Source organism: Erinaceus europaeus, chromosome 4 (genome assembly GCF_950295315.1).
Source record: "Erinaceus europaeus chromosome 4, mEriEur2.1, whole genome shotgun sequence".
NCBI classification, from domain to species: domain Eukaryota; kingdom Metazoa; phylum Chordata; class Mammalia; order Eulipotyphla; family Erinaceidae; genus Erinaceus; species Erinaceus europaeus.
Window position 1 is genome coordinate 10469367 of NC_080165.1, and position 17113 is coordinate 10486479.

Sequence of the window (17113 nt, forward strand, 5' to 3'; positions counted from 1 at the left end):
AGTATTTGATTGTTTCTGGTCTGACATCTAGGTCTTTGATCCATTTGGAGTTGATTTTTGTTTCTGGTGAGATAAAGTGGTTCAATTTCATTCTTCTGCATGTTTCAACCCAGTTTTCCCAGCACCATTTATTGAAGAGAGCCTCCTTTTTCCATTTAATCCTTTGGGCCCCCTTATCAAAGATTAGATGCCCATAGGTGTTGGGATTTACTTCTGGGCTTTCAATTCTGTTCCACTGGTCTGTATGCCTATTTTTGTTCCAGTACCATGCTGTTTTGATGATGATGGCTTTATAATATAGTTTAAGGTCTGGGAGTGTGATGCCTCCATTTCTGTTTCTTTTCCTTAAGATGGTTTTGGCAATTCTAGGTGTTTTCAGGTTCCAGATAAATGATTGTAGCGTTTGTTCTATTCTCTTAAAGAAGCCTGGTGGAACTTTGATGGGTATTGCATTAAATTTGTATATGGCTCTGGGGAGAATATTCATTTTGATGATATTTATTCTTCCAATCCATGAGCATGGGATATCTTTCCATTTCTTGGTATCAGTTTCTATCTCCTTGAGTAGCGACTCATAGTTTTCAGTATACAAGTCTTTCACTTCTTTGGTCAACTTTATTCCTAGGTATTTGATTGATTTTGCTGAAACAGTAAATGGGAGTGATTTCTGGATGTCTTCTTCTTCAGATTTAGTGTTTGCATAAAGAAATGCCACTGATTTTTGTACATTGATTTTGTAGCCTGATACCTTGCTATATTGCCTAACAACTTCCAGTAATTTTCTACTGGATTCTTTAGGTCTTTCTATGTATACTATCATATCATCTGCAAATAGTGAGAGCTTGACTTCTTCCCTTCCAATCTGTATCCCTTTGATTTCTTTCTCTTGCCTGATTGCTATGGCAAGAACTTCCAATACTATGTTGAAGAGTAACGGTGACAGTGGACAGCCCTGTCTAGTCCCCGATCTGAGGGGGAATGCTTTCAGCTTCTCTCCATTGAGTATGATGTTGGCTGTAGGTTTGCTATATATAGACTCCACTATCTTGAGGAATTTCCCATCTATTCCCATTTTCTGTAGAGTTTTGAGCATGAATGGGTGTTGGATTTTGTCAAAGGCTTTCTCTGCATCTATTGAGATAATCATGTGGTTTTTGGCTTTGCTTTTATTGATGTGATGAATGACATTGATTGATTTACGGATGTTGAACCAGCCTTGCATTCCTGGGATGAATCCCACTTGGTCATGATGAACAATCTTTTTGATGTGTTGCTGTATCCGGTTGGCCAAGATCTTGTTTAATATTTTGGCATCTATGTTCATCAGAGATATTGGTCTGTAGTTTTCCTTTTTTGTTCTGTCCCTATCAGCTTTTGGTATCAGGGTGATGTTGGCTTCATAAAAGGTGGAAGGGAGTATTCCTGTCTCTTCAATCTTATGGAATAGCTTAAGAAGTATGGGTATTAACTGTTTCCTGAAAGTTTTGTAGAATTCATTTGTGAAACCATCTGGTCCAGGACTTTTGTTGTTGGGGAGATTCTTAATAACGGTTTCAATTTCTTTGTCTGTGATTGGTGCATTTAGATTTTGTAGTTCTTCTTGGTTCAGTTTTGGAAGTGCATAGGTTTCTAGGAATTGTTCCATTTCTTCCAGATTCTCTAGCTTGGTGGCATATAGTTCTTTATAGAAGTTTCGCAGAATTCTCTGGATTTCTGTGGTGTCAGTTGTGATATCTCCTGCATCGTTTACAATTCTATTAATTTGAGTCTTCTCTCTTTTTTGTTTGGTGAGTCTGGCTAGGGGTTTGTCAATTTTGTTTAATCTTTCAAAGAACCAACATTTGGCTTCATTGATCTTTTGTATGGTTCTTTTATTTTCGATGTTGTTTATTTCTGCTCTAACTTTAGTGATTTCTGTCCTTCTGGTTGCTTTAGGGTTCCTTTGTTCCTCTTCCTCTAAGTCCTTGAGGTGTCTAGTAAGGTCGTTCATTTGGGCTTCTTCTTGGTGTTTAATATGTGATTGTATGGCTATAAGTTTCCCTCTCAGTACTGCTTTCGCTGTGTCCCAAATATTTTGATAGGTTGTGTCTTCATTTTCATTAGTTTCCAGGAACATTTGAATTTCCTGTTTGAGTGAGTCTCTGACCCAGTGGTTCTTAAGGAGCATGTTGTTTAGTTTCCAAATTCTATGTCTTTTAATAATTTTCCGTTTGTTGTTAAAAGTTAGTTTTACTCCACTGTGGTCTGAGAAGATACTTGGGATGATTTCAATGCTCTTGAATTTATTGATGCTGTCTTTGTGGCCTAACATGTGGTCTATCCTTGAGTATGTGTTATGTGGATTTGAAAAGAAGGTGTATTCCAGTTTTTTTGGGTGGAGGAGTCTGAAAATGTCCAAGAGGTCTAGTCTGTCAATCTCTTCATTCAATTCTCTTGTATCTTTATTGGTTCTCTGCTTTGTTGATCTGTCTAAGTGTGAGAGTGGGGTATTGAAGTCTCCCACTATTATTGTATTACTATTGATGTATTTTTGAAATTCTTTCAGTAGGTGTTTAATGTATTTAGATGGTCCCTCGTTGGGTGCATAGATGTTAATAATTGTTAAGTCTTCTTGGCTGATTGATCCTCTAATCATTATGTAATGTCCTTGCCTATCTTTTATTACTTTATTTAATTTAAAATCTATCGTGTCTGAGATGAGAATGGCTGTTCCTGCCCTTTTTTGTGGACCGTTAGCCTGTATGATAGTTTTCCATCCTTTCACTTTAAGTCTGTGTTTATCTTGTTGTGACAGATGGGATTCTTGCAAGCAGCATATGGTTGGGTTATGTTTTCTGATCCATCCCCCCACCCTGTGCCTTTTGATGGGTGAGTTTAAGCCATTGACATTTATTGATATTATGGATTTAATGTATTGTAGTGCCATTGTTCTAAAAAACGATTTGTTTACTCTGATATATTACAAGTATTATAGTGATGTTCTTGTTTATAAGAGGTCTTTTAGTACCTCTTTCAGGGCCGGCTTGGTGATAGTTGCCTCCTTTAACTGTTGTTTGTCTAAGAAGGTTTTGATCCCTCCGTCTAGCTTGAATGAAAGTCTAGCAGGATATATTATCCTTGGTTGAAACCCTTTTTCATTCAGGGCTCGATAGATATCTTGCCACTCCCTTCTGGCTTTTAGAGTTTGAGTGGAGAAATCTGCAGAAAGTCTTATGGGTTTTCCCCTGTATGTGACTTTTTGTTTCTCTCTTGCAGCCTTTAGGATCCTTTCTTTATCCTTACTTCTTCTCATTGTGACTATGATGTGTCTTGGTGTTTTCAGGTCTGGGTTGATTCTGTTTGGTACTCTCTGGGCCTCTTGCACCTTGATATCCTTTCTGTTATTCAGGTCTGGGAAATTTTCTTGTATTATTTCCTCTAGAATGTTTGCTTCCCCTTCCTCTCTTTCTTCCTCTGGCAGGCCAATTATACGAATGTTACTTCTTTTGAGATCATCCCATATGTCTCTGTTGTTGTTTTCAGTGTCTCTCAATCTCTTTTTAAGCTCTTTCACCTCTTTCTTAGTTTTCTCTAACTCATCCTCTGTCTGACTAATTCTGTTTTCTGCTTCTGTTAGTCTGCTTTCCCTTGCCTCAGCTTCTTTCTTCATTACAGCTATTTCAGCTTTCAGTTCTCTAATTGTCTCAAGATAATCAGTATTTTCCTTGGGTGTCTCAACTGTTGTTTCCCTAATACTGCCATTCCTTTCCTCCAATGTTGTTTTCATTTCTGTGATTAATAAGTTTATTATTGCTTGCATACTTTTCTTATCTATGGTTACTTCTGACTGATTTATGGTTTCTTCTGGGCTCTTGTCTTCATTCATTGGGGTAGCAGTTTTATTTGTTTTTAATCTACCCATTTTTTTTATTTATGTGTTTCTCTCTTTTTTTTTTTTTTAATGCTCTGTTGTTCCTCAGTTGTTGTGTTTTGAGCACAAGTAACACTGTACTAAATACCTTTATGACAATTGCACTCACCAACCTCCGGAATTACAGTAGCAACTGAAGTAAGTATTAAAGGAGTTTAATCATTACCAGTTAGCCAAACAATTTCTCCAGTCCGTGAAAAAATAGTAACCAAATCCCAGTGAAGAAAGAGAAAAGAAAGAGAGGATAGCAAGAATAGACAGTTATGAAAATCTACTATCCAGTGTATATTCTAGGGTAACAAGAGTGTAAAGGGAACTAGAGCAGAGATACACACATAGAGAGTCCACTCTGGGTCAGATTTCTTCCCCAAAGTAATTCACAAATTCAGAAAGGCAAAGAAGAAAGAAGTGTATGACAAGATAAAAAAAAAATAATAATAATAATAAATTAAAAAAAAGAGATAGAGAGAGATAAGAGAGAGAAAAGGGAGAATATAAGAAGAAGGGTTGTAATTAAAGAGCAGTGCGAGGAACTTCCCAAATGTGTTATCAGTGAGTTTAAAAAAAAAAAAAAAAACCCTGTTTGGTGGTATGGGGTATCCTGCTAGTAGCTGGTCCCAGGCACTGCTTATGGTGGGGGGGGGGGGGAGCGGCGGGAAGGATGTATGCTTGAAAATTAAAAGGAAGAAAAAAGAATTTTTTTCCCCTACTCTAATTCTTAACCCAAATTAAGTTATAGACAGCTCTTTGGTATGACTGCTGTGGCCCCTTATTGGCTGGCCTGCTAAAGGCAGAAAATCCTATTGTTTACACGAGATGTGTCCGGAGCTCAAAGGCTAGCCACTTCTCCTTTGTCCGCCATCTTCCGGGAAACTCCCCCCTCCAGACTTTTTTAAAGGATTTCTCAAAAATGAAAACTAGCTCCAAATCCTTTGATCCAATGAGAGCTATACTCAAGAAGTCTTTGGATCTGCTCTCAGGGTCACGGTGGACCCTGGATTCTCCCAAGAGGAAGCCCCCGAGCTAAAGTGCTCTCTCCGGGTCCTCTGCCCGCCGCCGCGCTCTGCAACCGGCGGAGGAGCCGCCTTCCTGGGCGGGCGGAGGACAATGCCCGGCGCACTCTCCTTGCCCGGCGCCCTGGGAATTCTGGAGCCCCGCTAGTCCGTGTCACCTTTACTCTAATTCTTAACCCAAATTAAATTGTACCCACTCTTTGGTGTCACCCCTTATTAACTGGCCTGCTAAAGGCAGAAAATCCTACCGTTGCCGACGATGCCGTCAGAGCGCTCGCTGCCAGCAACTTCTCAGGCCGCCATCTTCCTCTCCCTCCGGCATTCCACTTTCTAACTTATGCATAGGTTCCTCCACCAACAGATTGTGTGTTTATTATTTATTTAATTATATTTACTTATTTATTGATTAGAGACAGCCAGAAATCAAGCAAGAAGAAAGTGACAGGGAGAGACAGAAAGACACCTGCCGCCCTGCTTCACCACTTGCAAAGGCTTCCCCCTGCAGGTGGAAACGGGGACTTGAACCTGAGTCCGTGCACACTGTACCATGTGTGCTCAACCAGGTGCGCCACCGCCTGGTGCCTAGACTGTGCTTTTCCAAAGTAAAATATGCCCCACTTTTCAGGGGCATTGCCAGTCAGATTTAATGCCCTGCCGTTACTATAATGAACACTAGATGTCGCCAGGGAGTTCTATAAGATTTCACAACAGAGGGCGCACTAGAACTGTTACTAATAGGTCCAGTCGATTTTTTTTTTCCTACTAAGTATATCTATATTAAGTTGAGGAAATGATGTTTTACAAGATTGATAATTGTCTCAAGGGTACACTTACACAGTTCCCTAAAGTATGTGTTAGGACGCCTCACTGAACGCCTAGCACCCCTCTCCCTCCGCTGCAGGACTCTGTCTGTCCTTCCCTCAGTGGCCTCGGATTCACAGACACAGACCGAGGGTTAATTCAAGCTTCACTGTGTTTGCCGCATTTTGTACTTATTTCTGCAGATTCCTGGAACTAAACGAATGTATTCTAGGACTCAAGCAGAAAATAAATAGGTGACACTACAAATCCTGAGGAGAGGGGGAAAAAAAAAAGAGCTCGGTAAAGAGGAGAAAGCAACGCCACAAATATTAAAACATAGTATTAAAATGTGTTTTTCAAATAATATAAAAGAAGCATCTAACATTTATTTTTTTTCAAATTTTTAAAATTTATTTTTCTTGATAGAACAGAGAGTAATTGAGAGGAAGAGAGAGAGAGAGATGGAGAAAGAGAGAGAGAACTGCAGCCCGGCTTCACCACTTGTGACGCTTTCCCCTTGCGGGACAGAGGACTTGAACCTGGGTTTTTGCATGGTCACAAATTTGGCTTTATATGTTAACTCTTTCAGACACCAGGTCCCAGATGCTACCAAGATGCCAACCAGACTTCCGTGGACAGACAACCCCACCAATGTGTCCTGGAGCCCCCGCTTCCCCAGAGCCCTTCCCCATTAGGGAAAGAGAGAGACAGGCTGGGAGTATGGATTGACCTGCCAATGCCCATGTTCAGCAGGGAAGCAATTACAGAAGCCAGACCTGCCACCTTCTGCATCTCACAATGACCTCGGGTCCATCCTCCCAGAGGGATAGAGAATAGGACAGCTATCAGGGGAGGGGATGGGATATGGAGTCCTGGTGGTGGGAATCGTGTGGAGTTTTACCCCTCTTATCCTATGGTCTTGTCAGTGTTTCCTTTTTATAAATAAAAATTTAAAAATGATAATAAAATAAATAAAAATAATAGTAAAGTAGCAGCATGTGGGGCCATACAGCAGCACACAGGGCCAAGCCCCTGGTCTCCGCCAGCAAGGGGGAAGTTTCAGGAGGAGCAAATCAGCGCTGCAGGTGTCTTTCTCGCTCCTTCTCTACCTCTCCCCCCCTCAACCTCCAATTTCTCTCTGTCTTAGCAAATAAAATAAGGGAAAAAAGAAAAAATGGCCTCTGGAAGCAGTGGATACATCATGCGGGCCAGTGATAACACTGGTGGCAACAGAAGAAAAAGTGCATTAAGTTCTCAGAGTCATTTATTATCAAGGAAATGCAAATAATGCCCACAAAGAGCTGCCTTACATGTGAAAGCACGGACACCACAAGTGTTGGCTAAGATGTGGGGGGAGAGAAGCCCTTCTACAGGGAGTCAGTGGCAGCGCAGCAGGTTAAGCGCACGTGGCGCAAGCACAAGGACCTGGCATAAAGATCCCGGTTCGAGCCCATGGGGAAGTCGCTTCACAGGCGGTGAAGCAGGTCTGCAGGTGTCTATCTTTCTCTCCCCCTCTCTGTCTTCCCCTCCTCTCTCCATTTCTCTGTCCTATCCAACAACGACGACATCAATAATAACAACAGCAATAACTACAACAATAAAACAACAAGGGCAACAAAAGGGAATAAATAAATAAATATTTAAAGAAAGAAAGAAAGAAAGAAAGAAAGAAAGAAAGAAAGAAAGAAAGAAAGGAAGAAACCCTTCTACGCTGCTGGTGGAAACGTAGATACAGTGGTCTAACTGCTATGGAGAACAATCTGGAGATAGCTCTTCACAATAAAAACAGACCTACCCTATGACCCAGTCTTTCCTTTCCTGGGGATTTTTGTAAAAAGAAACAAAACACTTACATAAATAGATCTAAGTACAGCTATATTCATAGCAGCATGATTTGTAATAGACCGTACTTAGAAGAAATCCAGATGCCAAGGACAGAAGAGTGATTACGAAAGTTCTATGTGGGGCCAGGTGGTGGCACACCTGGTTGAGGCACATACTACAATGCGTAAGAACCCGGTTCGAGCCCTCCGCCCCCCCACCTGCAGGGGGAAAGCTTCATAAGTGGTGAAGCAGGGCTGCAGGTCTCTCTCTCCCTCTTTATCACCCCCTTCCCTCTTGATTTCTGGCTGTTTCTATTCTATAAATAAAGATAATTTTAAAAAAAGAAAAGAAAGTCCTATGAGGGGAGTCGCTTCACAGGCAGTGAAGCAGGTCTGCAGGTGTCTATCTTTCTCTCCCCATCTCTTCATTTCATGTCTTCCCCTCCTCTCTCCATTTCTCTTTGTCCTATCCAGCAACGAAGACATCATCAACAACAACAACAATAACTACAACAATAAAACAACAAGTGCAACAGGAGGGAATAAATAACTACAACAAGGGCAACAAAAGGGAAAATAAATATTTTTTAAAAGAAATATTTAGTAACTATAAATTCACCCCTATTAAGTCAAAAATAGAATTGTCTCTGAAGGAGGGGCCGTATGGTGACACACCTGGTAAAGCACACATGTTACAGGGCACAAAGACCCAGGTTCAAGCCCCTGGTCCCCACCTGCAGGGGGAAAGCTTCACATGTGATGTAGCAGGGCTGATTCCCTCTCTATCCTCCCCTTCCTCTCATTTTTTTGGCTGTCTTTATTCAATAAATAAATCGAGATAATAAAAACTTTTTTTATAAAAAGAAAGTCTTTCCAAAAAAAGGAATGCTCTCTGAAAGAACACTATACTCTCACGTCTTATTTATGTTCTCAACAGGTATAGCTTAAAGGACTTTGGCTCTCCATTAGCATCATCAAATGCTGACTCAGTCACTAAGGCTGCAACTTCCTGTTTAATAAGTTGCTTACTCATACTCAGTGAGGGAGCTGGTCTGAAATCATGATCTCCGACGAGAGAAGGATGCTGAATATACCTTCAAACTCTGCCTAATGCAGATTGCTGACGCGAAAATCATATCTCTTAAAACTCATTTAAGCAGCTATTACTCAGAGTGCCACTGAGTTAGTCCTTCCAGTTAGTTGGCAGGTCTAGTGCACTTTAACTTTTATGCCCAGATTTCAACGTGTCTGACCAACATAATTAAGGAGCTAACATCTCTCTATGATACATGAAAAGGCCACATTTAAATGTTGCATTCATAAATCGCTAGATAAAAAGTTAGCCTCAGGACCATGTGTTCGGTGAAAACGGGCCTCTTTTCTCCCTGGAATACATACTTATATCTGTCACTCAAAATCTAAGACAGTTTCCAATTTAAAAAAAAAAAAGTTTCTATTTTATCTTAGAACATTAGGCTAAACTGCTTGGTGTTAAAAGAATTGCCTTGTTCTCACTCTCTCCCCCCTCTATTTCTCTATTTTATGAGTATTAGCTTGGCACTTGTATCAGAAAACTATGAGCCGGTTCAGATGCCCTAAGTCTAGTCCTCACCTTCTTCATCTTTTCTTGAGGATGTGATTAAAAACTATGCCATTCCGGGAGTCGGGCGGTGGTACAGTGGGTTAAGCGCACGTGGCGCGAAGCGCAAGGACTGGCAAAGGATCCCGGTTCAAGCTCCCGGCTCCCCACCTGCAGGGGCGTCGTCGCTTCACAGGCGGTGAAGCAGGTCTGCAGGTGTCTGTCTTTCTCTTCCCCTTCTCTGTCTTCCCCGCCTCTCTCCATTTCTCTCTGTCCTATCTAACAATGACAACATCAGTAACAATAATAATTACAACAACAATAAAAAACAAGGGCAACAAAAGGGAAAATAAATAAAGTTAAAAAAAAACTATGTCATTCCAAAAATACCATACATGCAAACAGATTTAAGCCTTGTCCCTACCACACTGAAGGAAGCTTCTGGGCTGTGGTGTCCATCTTTTTCTCTGTTTAAATTCTCTCTGAAAAAATTAGTCCTAAACAGTGAAGTCCAAGAATCAACAACAAAAACAGTGCCTTCAGTTCCCAGTTGTAATTTATGACCATGAACTTTTTTTTTATAAATTAAATATAATTGCGATGAGTGATTTAACAGTGGTTTACAAAATGATAATATTACAGGAGATGACAATGAACTTTTAAAACTTAAATCTATATGATTCTGCAGACTTCGTAGTTTTCAGTGTCATAAAAACAATTGTTTTATTTGATTTCCACAACAATCCCTGGGGAGTCAGTCAGGGGAGCTGTTTACTCACACCTTACAGATGAGAACATAGGCAGGGAGCCTTGCCCAGGAGAACACTGCTCATCTGAATCTCTTGGCTCAGTGCAGCGTTTATCTCCTTTGTAGTCTGATTTCTCCAGGTTGCAAGAGCATTTGCTGTCAAAGAGAATATGATTATAATTGACGTCTATATTTTTTCCAAGGTACAGGTTTTGTCTGGTTGTTTGATGATGATGTTTTCCTTCTTTTCTCCCCCTTTTCTATTTTAACGTATTTATTTATAAAATGGAAACACTGACCAAGATCATAGGATTAGAGGGGAACAATTCCTACCACCAGAGCTCCGTATCCCATGCCCTCCCCTGATAGCTTTCCTATTTTTTATCCCTCTGGGAGTATGGACCCAGGGTCACTATGGGGTGCAGAAGGTGGAAGGTCTGGCTTCTGTAACTGCTTCCCCACTGAACATGAGTGTTGGAAAGTTGATCCATACTGTCTCTCTCTTTCCCTAGTGGGGTGGGGCTCTGGGGAGGCGGAGCTCCAGGACACATTGGTGGGGTTGTCTGTCCAAGGAAGTCTGGTTGGCATCATGGTTACATCTGGAACCTGGTGTCTGAAAAAGCGTTAACATATAAAGCCAAACAAATTGTTGATGAATCATGAACCTAAAGGCTGGAATATTGCAGATGAAGATTTGGGGTCTCCGTTTTGGAAATAGTTAGTAGATCTATTTTAGGTATATTTTAAGGGGCCCATGACTTCATTAGTTTTTGCCTGATCCTGACATCTAATATGCAGGTAGATACAAGTTATTGTCTGGGGAGATGATGTCATGGCTGGAAAAAGGCCTAGAGAGCTGGATCATGGCAGAGAGTAGCTCATAAATATGGGGAAAGTTTCTGAATATTGTTGACTGTAAACCCCATCGATTTGATCTGGGGTCCAAATTCAGCACAGGAGCCTGTGTAGCCTCTGCATCCCTGTAGGTCCGAACGTGCATTCTGTGGCCATCAATAGGCACATTCCGAGTTGCACCAATCTCTGCTTTTAAATGTGCATAGTTGTAAAGATCTATGCATAATCAAGCTGCATTCTCTTTACAGAGAGTAACTGTCGGGCTGAGCTTCACTGATGGGAGACAGACGACCAGGGACTCATGGTTGAGCTGTAGGCAGGATCTCTTTATTCATGCAGAACACAGCGCAATCTAAGCCGAGCTAAACTAAACTAAAAACTAAACTAAAACGAACAATGCTGTCCTTATATATACTTTCCAAGTAGGGTGGGAACAGGATGTGACATAGAGAGGGTGGAGAGAAAAGTGACTGGTGAAAATCAGGGTGTGACAAGGAGAGGGGGCGGAGCAAAAAGACATCATGAACCAATGGGGATTAAACCTATGCCATGCAGTGGTTATGTAAATAGAATACAGTGGTTATGTAAATAGAATGCAGTGTTAAGCAGGGGGGATTAAACCAAATGAAACAGAAGGGGTTTTTAGAAGCAGAATTAGAAGCATACCAACAAGTAACCTCATACTATTCTCAAACTTACACTTGGTGTTCACTTGGGCGGCTTGTTTGGTCCTTCCTCCATTTATTTACTTATTTAATCATAGACAGCTATAGACTGAGTGATACTATGTTTATGTCACTACTGAATAGGAATATTTTCTCACCAGACTATGTGGTGTTAATTTTCTTGGTCCGTGATAACAAAAGTATTTCTAGTCAGTATACGAATGACTCACAATAACTCCACTGGCTTCTACTCAGTACAGCTGTTTCATTGTTGGCTTTATTTTCGGATATAACTGAGCAAGCAGCTCAGTCTGGGATAGGCTCAGACTTTGCAATGTTTCTTCAAGTTTCTGTTCAGAAGTAGCCTATGGCATGTGCTTGCATCTTATACGCTGAAAACAAGTCACATGACCAAAATTAACATCCGTGGATATGGAGTGTCAGAAATCATGATGCGCTTTTGCATAGAAAACCATAGAAAAATAGGTCATGTATTTTTCCAACTTCCCAAAAAAAAAAAAAAAAAAAAAGCATGACTTTTCCAACAACCCAGTAGAAAAATTTCCTATCAAAGAAGCTCTATGTGGGAGTCAAGAGGTAGTGCTGCAGTGGGTTAAGCACACTTGGCACAAAGCGCAAGGATTGGTGTAAGGATCCTGGTTCAAGCCCCGGCTCCCCACCCACAGGGGAATCGCTTAACAGGCATCAACAGGTGTCTATCATTCTCTCCCCCTCCCAGTCTTCCCCTCCTCTCTCCATGTCTCTCTGTCCTATCCAACAACGACAACATCAACAATAACAATAATAACTACAACAATAAAAAAGGGCAACAACAACAACAAAAAGGGAATAAACAAAGAAGCTCTATGCATTCCGTGGTGCAAAAGAAGGAAGAGGAGGAGGAGAACAGAGGAAAGGAAGAAAAAAAATAAATATAGGCAGGAAGAAAGAAAGGAGAGAAAAGAAAGAGAGGGAAGGAGGGAAGAAAGGAGGGGAAAATGAAGAGAGTTAAAAAAAAAAAAAGAAAGAAGTCTCAAAATATGACCCTTTTTCAGGAAGAGGAAGGAAAACCTTTGAGATAATAATGCAAAGCACCATACACTCCAGAACTAAGGAACATAGTCTATACTAGAGCTATTTTTAAAAATCATAATTGTACACATTGCAGATGAAGAATGTCAATGTTTGAAAACAAAGACATTATTTTAGACCTATGAAAAAAGAAATAAATGTCAGGTCAAAACTATCCTCTCTCTCTCTCTCTCTCTCTTTCCCTTCTTCCCCTTATTTGTTTCTTGATTTATTTATCCCATCACCAAAGGTCTGTGTTCCCATTCCCACCCCCATAGATCGCCACTATAGTTCTGTGACCATTTTTCACATTGATATAGTCAGTTGTCCATATTCCGCATTTGAGTGAAAACATCCTGTAGTTGTCCTTCACCTCTTCACTTGCTTCACTGGGCATCATCTTCTCTAATTACCAGTCATCTTCTCCTTTATCCCAAGGACACAATGTCATCTTTTCTTATTGCTGAGCAATACTCTGTTGAGTATATGTCCTGTAACTTTTTTTTTAAAAGACTGAATTTCTTTTTTTTTTAATATTTATTTATTTATTTCTTCCCTTTTGTTGCCCTTGTTTTCCCATCACTTTTTTATCCAGTCATCTGTTGAAGGGCATTTTGGTTTTTTCAAAACTATTCACTATAGATACTTATATTTTCATTACTGCACCATTTCTTAGAATACTACTTTATTCAGAATACCCCACTGGTCACTTCTGTCTTTTAGTTATGTGGTAGTGGTGAGTTTAATAACTTCATGCTAGCTATCAAGCTGAAGCAAAAATTACTATATGTTAACTGTATTTTCAACCACCAGGTTCCAGATGTTAGCATGATGCCAACCAGACTTCCCTGGACAGACAACCCCACCAATGTGTCCTGGAGCTCCACTTACCCAGAGCTCACTAGGGAAAAAGAAAGACAGGCTGGCAGTATGGACCGACCTGTCAATGCCCATGTTCAGCGGGGAAGCAATTACAGAAGCCAGACCTTCCACCTTCTGCATCCCACAATGACCCTGGGTCCATACTCCCAGAGGGATAAAGAAAAGGAAAGCTATCAGGGGAGGGGAGGGGATACAGAGATCTGGTGGTGGGAATTGTGTGCAGTTGAACCCCTCTTATCCTATGGTTTAGTCAATGTTTCCTTTTTATAAATAAAAAATTAAATTTAAAACAATTACTAAAGTCATGGCTCCCTTGTAATATACCTAAAATGGACTTCCTAGCTTCTCTCTACCTGAAGACTCCTATTCTTATCTGCTCTATTTTTACTTTTTGGCTCCTGTTTATTAAGTATTTTGTCCTTCTTTATATCTTACCATATCTCAACCACCAAGTTACAGATGCTATCATGACTCTATCCTGACCTCCCTGGGTGGACAGCCTCACCAATGTGTCCTGGAACCCTGCAAGCAACAAATGCTGGAGAGGCTGTGGGGACAGAGGAACCCTTCTGCACTGCTGGTGGGAATGTAAATTGGTCCAGCCTCTGTGGAGAGCAGTCTGGAGAATTCTCACAAGGCTAGACATGGACCTCCCATATGACCTAGTAATTCCTCTCCTGGGGATATGCCCCAAGGATTCCATAACACCCAGTCAAAATGATATGTGTACGCTTATGTTCATAGAAGCACAATTCATAATAGCTAAAACTGGAAAGAACCCAGGTGCCCAACAACAGATGAGTGGCTGAGAAAGCTGTGGTACATATACACAGTGGAATACTACACAGCTATTAAGAACAATAACCCACCTTCTCTGACCCATCTTGGACAGAGCTAGAATGAATTATATTAAGTGAGCTAAGTCAGAAAGATAAAGATGAGTATGGGATGATCCCACTCATCAACAGAAGTTGAGAAAGAAGAACAGAATCTTTGCCCTGCAGGGGGAAACGCTTGAACCCTTGTCCATGTGCGCTGTAATGTGTACACTTAACTAGGTGCTCCATCACCTGGCCCACTTCATTAACATAATTTGCCATCACTTTATCCTTGAGGGATAAAAAAAAAAAAAAAAAAGCTCTGACCTTATCAAATGAAACGAAGTTAGTCCAGGTACCCGCTTTCCTCATAGACTGATTTGCTTAAAGTAGAACTTACAATGTTAAGGGAGGACTTCTTAAAAACAGCAAAAACTTCAAGATGCCATTTGGATGGTTTCCTCCCATGTCCCTGTCTCCTGGAACTGTGGCTGCAATTTAGCACAAATCCAGTAATTACCGGTTAAAGAAATGCATAGCAAAGAGCGTGACATCCTAGACTTAATATCGACAGGTAATCGAAAACAGACGAAGCCTTTAAAGATGTCCTTATGTGTTCTTTCCTTGTTTGTGGCAGAAGTTTTTCTTTATTTGGGACTCCATTGTTTACCAGAACTCGACTGGTGTTTTTCAAAGTTCGCAAGGAAACTACATTCTGGTTGGTCGTTAAAGAATATGTTTAAATATATAGAATATCTGAAACAAGTCTTTCTAAAATACTCACAAAAAAAATGCAGCTGTGATTTAATAGAAAATTAGTTCAAAGATCAGGCTCCGAAGTAGCCAAATCTAAGGCTGGTCTTCTCACACCTCCTTTTTTTGTTGTTGTTGTTGTTGAATCAGGGAATTCTCTTTCCAAATTTCTTTCATCCTACTACTTAGTTCACCATATACTGGCAGAAGTTCCTAGGATTGCAGTTGTTTTGCTCAGTCAGACAGAAAAACAGTTGTTTTTTTTTTTTCTTATAGATAAAGGCCCCATTACCAAGTACAGACTAGAAATCGCAAAGTAACATTCCCTTTCTATTAGCTAGCTTTTCCCCAGTAACCTCAAGCAAAGATTAGTGTCAGAGATTAGCTAAGCAGTAGATACAAGACTACACAGAGCCGTCGGGCTGCGCGGCCGGGGAGGAGAGAGAAGAGACAGGAGCGAGAGGGGAGACAAATCTTTATTCAGCAGGCACCTCAGAGTTAGGTGAGCTACAGTGGTTCGGGCCACATGGAGCTAGCAAGATGGCCGCCTCAAAGAGGGCTAACCGGAACAGCATGGGGCTGTATAGGATAAAAGCCGGAAGTGGCGAGTCGGATGGGATTGGCTAGGAAACAAGGCAGTCAGGGTAGGAACCAAGGCACTCTGGGAAGCTTGGGTTTCAGCTCTCACCGGACTTGGCGATGCCCTGAGGGTATCTGTACAATACCCTAACACAGAGACACAATTTTTTTTTTTAACCTCTAAGATTAAAGAAAAGGGGAAAAACTTTAAAATGTGTATAAAAAGTAAATTCCTTTAAGGGTTTTTGGTTTGTTTGATCACTTATCTTAAATTATAGAAACTAATTTCCTGGGGAAAAATTATATAGAGAGAAGATAGGTGGAATCATTTACCTACAAATCTTGACAATCAAAGAATGAACAACAAACTAACTCATTATCCACTTTCTCAGTGTCAGCAATTTCCAATCCGATTCTTTGATTGACACTGAATAACCTTAACATAAGGGGATAAGGGGGAGGGTGGATTCAGAGTGGACACAAAACTCTTTTCTTGCTGACACCTATTTTGTAGAAATATAAACTCCAGACAACAATCCTGCAAGTCAATATTTCCTCAATAAAGTAAATAAAGTGATAAAGAAGCTGGGAGGGGGAGCAAAAGATTAATTACCCTTTTCAGAAAAAAATTAATTAAATCAAAATATATATTCAGATTTCCATAGTCTGTTACTTTGATGGGGTCTCCTTAGCCGTGGGCTTTTCAGGAAACTAGTACTACCTTGGTTTTGGCTCCAGGAAAAAAAAAAAAAAAAAAGAAGGGGTGTGCGGTGCGGTAGACTGGCAACCAATGTTGAGCTTAGAAGAAAGGACAGAACCGGGCAGGGGTAGATAGCATAATGGTTATGCATAGACTCTCGTGCCTCCAAAGTCCCAGGTTCAATCTCCTGCACCACCATAAGCCAGAGCTGAGCAGTGCTCTAGTAAAAAAAAAAAAAGAACAGAGAAGAAAAAAAATAGAAAGGACAGAACCAGAAATACAGCAAGGCATCAATCAGGTCAGAGGTTAAGAAGGTGAAAAGGGGGAGTTGGGCTTTAGCGCAGCGGCTTAAGGGCATATGGCGCAAAGCGCAGCGGCTTAAGGGCATATGGCGCAAAGCACAAGGATTAGCGTAAGAATCCTGGTTCGAGCCCCCGGCTCCCCACCTGCAGGGGAGTCGCTTCACAGGCGGTGAAGCAGGTCTGCAGGTGTCTGTCTTTCTCTCCCCCTCTCTGTCTTCCCCTCCTCTCTCCATTTCTCTCTGTCCTATCCAACAACAAACGACTTCAACAACAACAATAATAATAACCACAACAAGGCTACAACAACGTAAGGATCCCGGTTCGAGCCCCCGGCTCCCCACCTGCAGGGGAGTCGCTTCACAGGCGGTGAAGCAGGTCTGCAGGTGTCTGTCTTTCTCTCCCCCTCTCTGTCTTCCCCTCCTCTCTTCATTTCTATGTGTTCTATCCAACAACGACAATAACTACAACAATAAAACAACAAGGGCAACAAAAGGGAATAAAAAACTAATAAAATAAAATATTTAAAAAAAGAAGAAGAAGGAGGAGGAGGAGGAGGAGGAGGAGGAGAAGGAGAAGGAGGAGAAGGAGAAGGAGAAGAAGAAGAGGAAGAAGAA